Here is a 10,000-nt window from a genome sequence, read left to right on the forward strand (position 1 = left end):
ACACTTAGAATATTTTTGGAGCAGTACAAATCAGTAACCAGCGACACTTAGAATATTTTTGAAGCAGTACAAATCAGTAACCAGCGACACTTAGAATATTTTTGGAGCAGTACAAATCAGTAACCAGCGACACTTAGAATATTTTTGAAGCAGTACAAATCAGTAACCACTGACACTTAGAATATTTTTGAAGCAGTACAAATCAGTAACCAGCGACACTTAGAATATTGTTGAAGCAGTACAAATCAGTAACCACTGACACTTAGAATATTTTTGAATCAGTACAAATCAGTAACCAGCGACACTTAGAATATTTTTGAAGCAGTACAAATCAGTAACCACTGACACTTAGAATATTTTTGAAGCAGTACAAATCAGTAACCGCTGACACTTAGAATATTTTTGAAGCAGTACAAATCAGTAACCAGCGACACTTAGAATATTTTTGGAGCAGTACAAATCAGTAACCAGCCCCACTTAGAATATTTTTGAGTCAGTACAAATCAGTAACCAGCGACACTTAGAATATTTTTGAAGCAGTACAAATCAGTAACCACTGACACTTAGAATATTTTTGAAGCAGTACAAATCAGTAACCAGCGACTTAGAATATTTTTGAAGCAGTACAAATCAGTAACCAGCGACACTTAGAATATTTTTGGAGCAGTACAAATCAGTAACCAGCGACACTTAGAATATTTTTGAAGCAGTACAAATCAGTAACCAGCGACACTTAGAATATTTTTGGAGCAGTACAAATCAGTAACCAGCGACACTTAGAATATTTTTGAAGCAGTACAATCAGTAACCACTGACACTTAGAATATTTTTGAAGCAGTACAAATCAGTAACCAGCGACACTTAGAATATTGTTGAAGCAGTACAAATCAGTAACCACTGACACTTAGAATATTTTTGAATCAGTACAAATCAGTAACCAGCGACACTTAGAATATTTTTGAAGCAGTACAAATCAGTAACCACTGACACTTAGAATATTTTGAAGCAGTACAAATCAGTAACCAGCGACACTTAGAATATTTTTGAAGCAGTACAAATCAGTAACCAGCGACACTTAGAATATTTTTGGAGCAGTACAAATCAGTAACCAGCGACACTTAGAATATTTTTGAAGCAGTACAAATCAGTAACCACTGACACTTAGAATATTTTTGAAGCAGTACAAATCAGTAACCAGCGACACTTAGAATATTTTTGAAGCAGTACAAATCAGTAACCACTGACACTTAGAATATTTTTGAAGCAGTACAAATCAGTAACCGCTGACACTTAGAATATTTTTGAAGCAGTACAAATCAGTAACCAGCGACACTTAGAATATTTTTGGAGCAGTACAAATCAGTAACCACTGACACTTAGAATATTTTTGAAGCAGTACAAATCAGTAACCGGCGACACTTAGAATATTTTTGAAGCAGTACAAATCAGTAACCACTGACACTTAGAATATTTTTGAAGCAGTACAAATCAGTAACCGGCGACACTTAGAATATTTTTGAAGCAGTACAAATCAGTAACCACTGACACTTAGAATATTTTTGAAGCAGTACAAATCAGTAACCGCTGACACTTAGAATATTTTTGAAGCAGTACAAATCAGTAACCAGCGACACTTAGAATATTTTTGGAGCAGTACAAATCAGTAACCAGCCCCACTTAGAATATTTTTGAGTCAGTACAAATCAGTAACCAGCGACACTTAGAATATTTTTGAAGCAGTACAAATCAGTAACCACTGACACTTAGAATATTTTTGAAGCAGTACAAATCAGTAACCAGCGACACTTAGAATATTTTTGAAGCAGTACAAATCAGTAACCAGCGACACTTAGAATATTTTTGGAGCAGTACAAATCAGTAACCAGCGACACTTAGAATATTTTTGAAGCAGTACAAATCAGTAACCAGCGACACTTAGAATATTTTTGGAGCAGTACAAATCAGTAACCAGCGACACTTAGAATATTTTTGAAGCAGTACAAATCAGTAACCACTGACACTTAGAATATTTTTGAAGCAGTACAAATCAGTAACCAGCGACACTTAGAATATTTTTGAAGCAGTACAAATCAGTAACCACTGACACTTAGAATATTTTTGAAGCAGTACAAATCAGTAACCAGCGACACTTAGAATATTTTTGGAGCAGTACAAATCAGTAACCACTGACACTTAGAATATTTTTGAAGCAGTACAAATCAGTAACCAGCGACACTTAGAATATTTTTGAAGCAGTACAAATCAGTAACCACTGACACTTAGAATATTTTTGAAGCAGTACAAATCAGTAACCGCTGACACTTAGAATATTTTTGAAGCAGTACAAATCAGTAACCAGCGACACTTAGAATATTTTTGGAGCAGTACAAATCAGTAACCACTGACACTTAGAATATTTTTGAAGCAGTACAAATCAGTAACCAGCGACACTTAGAATATTTTTGGAGCAGTACAAATCAGTAACCACTGACACTTAGAATATTTTTGAAGCAGTACAAATCAGTAACCAGCGACACTTAGAATATTTTTGAAGCAGTACAAATCAGTAACCACTGACACTTAGAATATTTTTGAAGCAGTACAAATCAGTAACCAGCGACACTTAGAATATTTTTGAAGCAGTACAAATCAGTAACCACTGACACTTAGAATATTTTTGAAGCAGTACAAATCAGTAACCAGCGACACTTAGAATATTTTTGAAGCAGTACAAATCAGTAACCAGCGACACTTAGAATATTTTTGGAGCAGTACAAATCAGTAACCAGCGACACTTAGAATATTTTTGACGCAGTACAAATCAGTAACCACTGACACTTAGAATATTTTTGAAGCAGTACAAATCAGTAACCAGCGACACTTAGAATATTTTTGAAGCAGTACAAATCAGTAACCGCTGACACTTAGAATATTTTTGAAGCAGTACAAATCAGTAACCAGCGACACTTAGAATATTTTTGGAGCATTACAAATCAGTAACCAGCGACACTTAGAATATTTTTGGAGCAGTACAAATCAGTAACCACTGACACTTAGAATATTTTTGAGTCAGTACAAATCAGTAACCAGCGACACTTAGAATATTTTTCAGTCAGTACAAATCAGTAACCAGCGACACTTAGAATATTTTTGAGTCAGTACAAATCAGTAACCAGTGACACTTAGAATATTTTTGGAGCAGTACAAATCAGTAACCAGCGACACTTAGAATATTTTTGAAGCAGTACAAATCAGTAACCAAGTGCATTTTTGAATTGGTTACTGATTTCTCCGTTGAAGTTGGGGCTGCGGTTGGCTTCAGTTAGTGGTGGGGGCTTAATTTTCGCCGAGGGGAGCGTGTCCCGGTAGTGTCTCCGAGGAAGTGGTACCTATTGAAGGGGGTGTTTCTGAATTTGGGCCCTTTTTGAGTGGCATTGCCGGATGGGTTTTGTGTTGAAGGCTTCCAAATCGGGTAGCTCAGCCGGATTTGACCCGGCGGTTCTACCGACTGTCACGCCTTCGAGGGGGGACTGTTGTCTAAGTTCAGGCCGGATTTGGTGAATTTCCTAAGTCGGGAAGTGGTCCCAACGGGTTTGGGAGTGAACCTAACTGCTCATACCAACTTTGAGGCTTTGGGGCCGGGTAGCACAGTCGGATTTGACCCGGCGGTTCTGCCGAATGCCTGGCCTTCGAGGGGGGCCTGCCCTCTGAGTTCAGGCCGAATTTGGTGATTTTCCTAAGTCGGGAAGTGGTCCAAACGGGGATGGGAGTGAACCTGACAGCTCATACCGACTTTGGGGCTTCCAAGCCGGGTAGCTCAACCGGATTTGATCCAGCGGTTCTAGCGACTGCCACGGCTTCGAGGGGGGACTGTTGTCTAAGTTCAGGCCGAATTTGGTGAATTTCCCGAGTCGGGAAGTGGTCCAAACGGGGATGGGAGTGAACCTGACAGCTCTTACCGACATTGAGGCTTCGGGGCCGGGTAGCTCAGTCGGATTTGACCCGGCGATTCTGCCGACTTCCACGCCTTCGAGCGGGGACTCTCCTCTAAGTTCAGGCCGAATTTGGTGAATTTCCTAAGTCGGGAAGTGGTCCAAACGGGGATGGGAGTGAACCTAACTGCTCATACCAACTTTGAGGCTTTGGGGCCGGGTAGCACAGTCGGATTTGACCCGGCGGTTCTGCCGAATGCCTGGCCTTCGAGGGGGGCCTGCCCTCTGAGTTCAGGCCGAATTTGGTGATTTTCCTAAGTCGGGAAGTGGTCCAAACGGGGATGGGAGTGAACCTGACAGCTCATACCGACTTTGGGGCTTCCAAGCCGGGTAGCTCAACCGGATTTGATCCAGCGGTTCTAGCGACTGCCACGGCTTCGAGGGGGGACTGTTGTCTAAGTTCAGGCCGAATTTGGTGAATTTCCCGAGTCGGGAAGTGGTCCAAACGGGGATGGGAGTGAACCTGACAGCTCTTACCGACATTGAGGCTTCGGGGCCGGGTAGCTCAGTCGGATTTGACCCGGCGATTCTGCCGACTTCCACGCCTTCGAGCGGGGACTCTCCTCTAAGTTCAGGCCGAATTTGGTGAATTTCCTAAGTCGGGAAGTGGTCCAAACGGGGATGGGAGTGAACCTAACTGCTCATACCAACTTTGAGGCTTTGGGGCCGGGTAGCACAGTCGGATTTGACCCGGCGGTTCTGCCGAATGCCTGGCCTTCGAGGGGGGCCTGCCCTCTGAGTTCAGGCCGAATTTGGTGATTTTCCTAAGTCGGGAAGTGGTCCAAACGGGGATGGGAGTGAACCTGACAGCTCATACCGACTTTGGGGCTTCCAAGCCGGGTAGCTCAACCGGATTTGATCCGGCGGTTCTAGCGACTGCCACGGCTTCGAGGGGGGACTGTTGTCTAAGTTCAGGCCGAATTTGGTGAATTTCCCGAGTCGGGAAGTGGTCCAAACGGGGATGGGAGTGAACCTGACAGCTCTTACCGACATTGAGGCTTCGGGGCCGGGTAGCTCAGTCGGATTTGACCCGGCGATTCTGCCGACTTCCACGCCTTCGAGCGGGGACTCTCCTCTAAGTTCAGGCCGAATTTGGTGAATTTCCTAAGTCGGGAAGTGGTCCAAACGGGGATGGGAGTGAACCTGACAGCTCTTACCGACTTTGGGGCTTCCAAGCCGGGTAGCTCAACCGGATTTGATCCGGCGGTTCTAGCGACTGTCACGCCTTCGAGGGGGGACTGTTGTATAAGTTCAGGCCGAATTTGGTGAATTTCCCGAGTCGGGAAGTGGTCCAAACGGGGATGGGAGTGAACCTGACAGCTCTTACCGACTTTGGGGCTTCCAAGCCGGGTAGCTCAACCGGATTTGATCCGGCGGTTCTGCCGACTGTCACGCCTTCGAGGGGGGACTGTTGTATAAGTTCAGGCCGAATTTGGTGAATTTCCCGAGTCGGGAAGTGGTCCAAACGGGGATGGGAGTGAACCTGACAGCTCTTACCGACTTTGAGGCTTCGGGGCCGGGTAGCTCAGCCGGATTTGATCCGGCGGTTCTGCCGACTGTCACGCCTTCGAGGGGGGACTGTCCTCTGAGTTCAGGCCGAATTTGGTGAATTTCCCGAGTCGGGAAGTGGTCCAAACGGGGATGGGAGTGAACCTGACAGCTCATACCGACTTTGAGGCTTCCAAGCCGGGTAGCTCAGCCGGATTTGACCCGGCGATTCTGCCGACTTCCACGCCTTCGAGGGGGGACTGCCCTCTGAGTTCAGGCCGAATTTGGTGCATTTCCCGAGTCGGGAAGTGGTCTCTGTCACAACGGGGGCAAGTGTCTGAAGAGGTAAAGTGAGTAACCAGCACAGCTTAGGGAAGGGTTCCAAAGTTCTCAACAATGTGAATTCGGTTACCAGGAAAGCTTAGGAAAGCTGCCTGACTGTCCCAAACGAATGAACTGCAAAACTTAGGGAACATGCCCGAAGATGCTTAAAAGTGTGAAATCAGTAAGCAGGAAAGCATAGGAAAGTGCCTGAAAGTGCTAAATGAGTAACATGAAAAACGTAGAAAAATGCCCGAAAATGTTTAAAAGTGTGAACTCAGTAACCAGCAAAACTTAGTAAAACGTTGGAAAAGCAGAAATGAGTAACCAGAAAAACTTAGAAAAATGTTTGAAAATGAGAAATGAGTAACCAGAAAAACTTAGAAAAATGTTTGAAAATGAGAAATGAGTAACCAAGAAAACTTAGAAAAATGCCCAAAAAGAAGAAATCAGTAACCAGAAAAACTTAGAAAAATGTTTGAAAATGAGAAATGAGTAACCAGAAAAACTTAGAAAAATGTTTGAAAATGAGAAATGAGTAACCAAGAAAACTTAGAAAAATGCCCAAAAAGAAGAAATCAGTAACCAGAAAAACTTAGAAAAATGTTTGAAAATGAGAAATGAGTAACCAAGAAAACTTAGAAAAATGTTTGAAAATGAGAAATGAGTAACCAAGAAAACTTAGAAAAATGCCCAAAAAGAAGAAATCAGTAACCAGAAAAACTTAGAAAAATGTTTGAAAATGAGAAATGAGTAACCAAGAAAACTTAGAAAAATGCCCAAAAAGAAGAAATCAGTAACCAGAAAAACTTAGAAAAATGTTTGAAAATGAGAAATGAGTAACCAGAAAAACTTAGAAAAATGTTTGAAAATGAGAAATGAGTAACAAGAAAACTTAGAAAAATGCCCAAAAAGAAGAAATCAGTAACCAGAAAAACTTAGAAAAATGTTTGAAAATGAGAAATGAGTAACCAAGAAAACTTAGAAAAATGCCCGAAAAGAAGAAATCAGTAACCAGAAAAACTTAGAAAAATTTTCGGCCAAGTGTGAAAAATATTCTAAGTGTCAGCGGAGGAAAATGCCGAAGCATCGGGAAAGATTCAAAAACTCATGCCGAACATGAGTTCCGAAGTGCCGGAGGAACTGGGCGAATTGAGCCCGGCGGTTGGCCAGATGTCGTTTTGAGTCTGCAGCCCGAAAACTTTAACTTTGTCTGCCGCGGAAGTCTGGACCGGGAAAAATCCAAACGGTTTTGCCGGGTTCGAGTTCCAGAGCGAAGCAGTCGAATTTGAAATTCAGACCCATTCAGTGCCACTTGACATTGTGACACAGTGAGGTTGGCGGGGTACCCGGAGATTTCTGGGAACACGATTTTTAGAACAAAATGGCGGCGCGGGACCACTTTGAAAGGCATCCGAAAAAACGGTTCCGCGGGCAGAGCACTTGAATGACAGGCCTGTGTGCATGCCCAAGAGCTCTCGGAAGTCTAATTTTTGACACTTTGTCAAATTTTCGACAGACTTACCCAACTCTTGCTGCCTGTTCTAAGAATCAGTCAGAGGCCTGTGCGGCGGTCTCTTGACACTTTGGAGGGCGGGCAAACCCCACGTTGACTCCGGCCGTCCCTCCAAAAGGCACTTGCTATTGGGGGAAAGGATTGCAAGTAGCCTGGTTCCCGTGGGAGCGGCCAGGAAGGGTGCAGGCTGGCCCTTGCCTGAGCATTCCCAAAACCCTCTTCCGCTGAGAGCAGACCTCGCACGCCGCACTACCGGCTCTGGGAGTGGTTGGCCGCTATTGTACATAGTCCGGTCCTTCCTCTGCCACCCGGCAAGTGCGATGGCTCTGCCGCCCTGCGGTGCTCGTCACCCAGGTTTGGGGAACACGATACTTAGAACATGTTGGCGGCTCGGGACCTGCAGGCGAAAGGGGCCCCGTGGTGCTGAGCACATCGACCTCGGGTCTCAGTGCAAGCCGGAGAGTTCGCGGAAGTCTTAAAAGATTTTGACATCTGCTCAATTCTTTGACAGGCTTGCCTGACTCTTTCCGTCCGTTCTAAGAATCAGTCGGAGGCCGGGGCGGGGACGGTCTCTTGACACACGGAGGGTTGGCTTCCCTCCTCAGGTGTTTGTGTCGAAAATGAAGGCGAGAGATGCAAGCGTCCTGGTTCCCCTGGGTGCTGCCAGCAAGGGTGCAGGCTGACCCTTGCCTGAGCACTCCCAAAAGCCTCTTAAGCTGAGAGCAGGCGCCGCACTACCGGCTCTGGGAGTCGTTGGCCGCTATTGTACATAGTCCGGTCCTTCCTCTGCCACCCGGCAAGTGCGATGGCTCTGCCTCCCTGCGGTGCTCGTCACCCAGGTTTGGGGAACACGATACTTAGAACATGTTGGCGGCTCGGGACCTGCAGGCGAAGGGGGCCCCGTGGTGCTGAGCACATCGACCTCGCGTCTCAGTGCAAGCCGGAGAGTTCGCGGAAGTCTTAACAGGCTTGCCTGACTCTTTCCGTCCGTTCTAAGAATCAGTCGGAGGCCGGGGCGGGGACGGTCTCTTGACACACGGAGGGTTGGCTTCCCTCCTCAGGCGTTTGTGTCGAAAATGAAGGCGAGAGATGCAAGCGTCCTGGTTCCCCTGGGTGCTGCCAGCAAGGGTGCAGGCTGACCCTTGCCTGAGCACTCCCAAAAGCCTCTTAGGCTGAGAGCAGGCGCCGCACTACCGGCTCTGGGAGTCGTTGGCCGCTATTGTACATAGTCCGGTCCTTCCTCTGCCACCCGGCAAGTGCGATGGCTCTGCCTCCCTGCGGTGCCCGTCACCCAGGTTTGGAGAACACGATACTTAGAACATGTTGGCGGCTCGGGACCTGCAGGCGAAAGGGGCCCCGTGGTGCTGAGCACATCGACCTCGCGTCTCAGTGCAAGCCGGAGAGTTCGCGGAAGTCTTAACAGGCTTGCCTGACTCTTTCCGTCCGTTCTAAGAATCAGTCGGAGGCCGGGGCGGGGACGGTCTCTTGACACACGGAGGGTTGGCTTCCCTCCTCAGGCGTTTGTGTCGAAAATGAAGGCGAGAGATGCAAGCGTCCTGGTTCCCCTGGGTGCTGCCAGCAAGGGTGCAGGCTGACCCTTGCCTGAGCACTCCCAGAAGCCTCTTAGGCTGAGAGCAGACGCCGCACTACCGGCTCTGGGAGTCGTTGGCCGCTATTGTACATAGTCCGGTCCTTCCTCTGCCACCCGGCAAGTGCGATGGCTCTGCCTCCCTGCGGTGCCCGTCACCCAGGTTTGGAGAACACGATACTAAGAACATGTTGGCGGCTCGGGACCTGCAGGCGAAAGGGCCCCGTGGTGCTTAGCACATCGACCTCGCGTCTCAGTGCAAGCCGGAGAGTTCGCGGAAGTCTAAAGCTTTTGACATTCGCTCAAAGCTTTGACAGGCTTGCCCGACTCTTTCCGTCCGTTCTAAGAATCAGTCAGAGGCTGGTGGGGAGGTCTCTTGACGCAAGGGGAGGGGTGGCGTCCCTCCTCAGGCGCTTGTGTCGAAAATGAAGGCGAGAGATGCAAGCGTCCTGGTTCCCCTGGGTGCTGCCAGCAAGGGTGCAGGCTGACCCTTGCCTGAGCACTCCCAGAAGCCTCTTAGGCTGAGAGCAGACGCCGCACAACCGGCTCTGGGAGTCGTTGGCCGCTATTGTACATAGTCCGGTCCTTCCTCTGCCACCCGGCAAGTGCGATGGCTCTGCCTCCCTGCGGTGCCGTCACCCAGGATTGGAGAACACGATACTAAGAACATGTTGGCGGCTCGGGACCTGCAGGCGAAAGGGGCCCCGTGGTGCTTAGCACATCGACCTCGCGTCTCAGTGCAAGCCGGAGAGTTCGCGGAAGTCTAAAGCTTTTGACATTCGCTCAAAGCTTTGACAGGCTTGCCCGACTCTTTCCGTCCGTTCTAAGAATCAGTCAGAGGCCGGTGGGGAGGTCTCTTGACGCAAAGGGGAGGGGTGGCGTCCCTCCTCAGGCGCTTGTGTCGAAAAATGAAGGCGAGAGACGCGAGCGGCCTGGTTGCTTTGGGTGCTGCCAGGAAGGATGTGGTCTGACCCTTGCCTGAGCACATCCAAAAGCATGTGATGTTGAGAGCAGACCTCGAGCCCCGCACAACCGGCTCTGGGAGTCGTTGGCCGCTATTGTACATAGTCCGGTCCTTCCTCTGCCACCCGGCAA

This window comes from Hemiscyllium ocellatum, unplaced genomic scaffold (genome assembly GCF_020745735.1).
Source record: "Hemiscyllium ocellatum isolate sHemOce1 unplaced genomic scaffold, sHemOce1.pat.X.cur. scaffold_801_pat_ctg1, whole genome shotgun sequence".
In the NCBI taxonomy this organism is placed as follows: Eukaryota; Metazoa; Chordata; class Chondrichthyes; order Orectolobiformes; family Hemiscylliidae; genus Hemiscyllium; species Hemiscyllium ocellatum.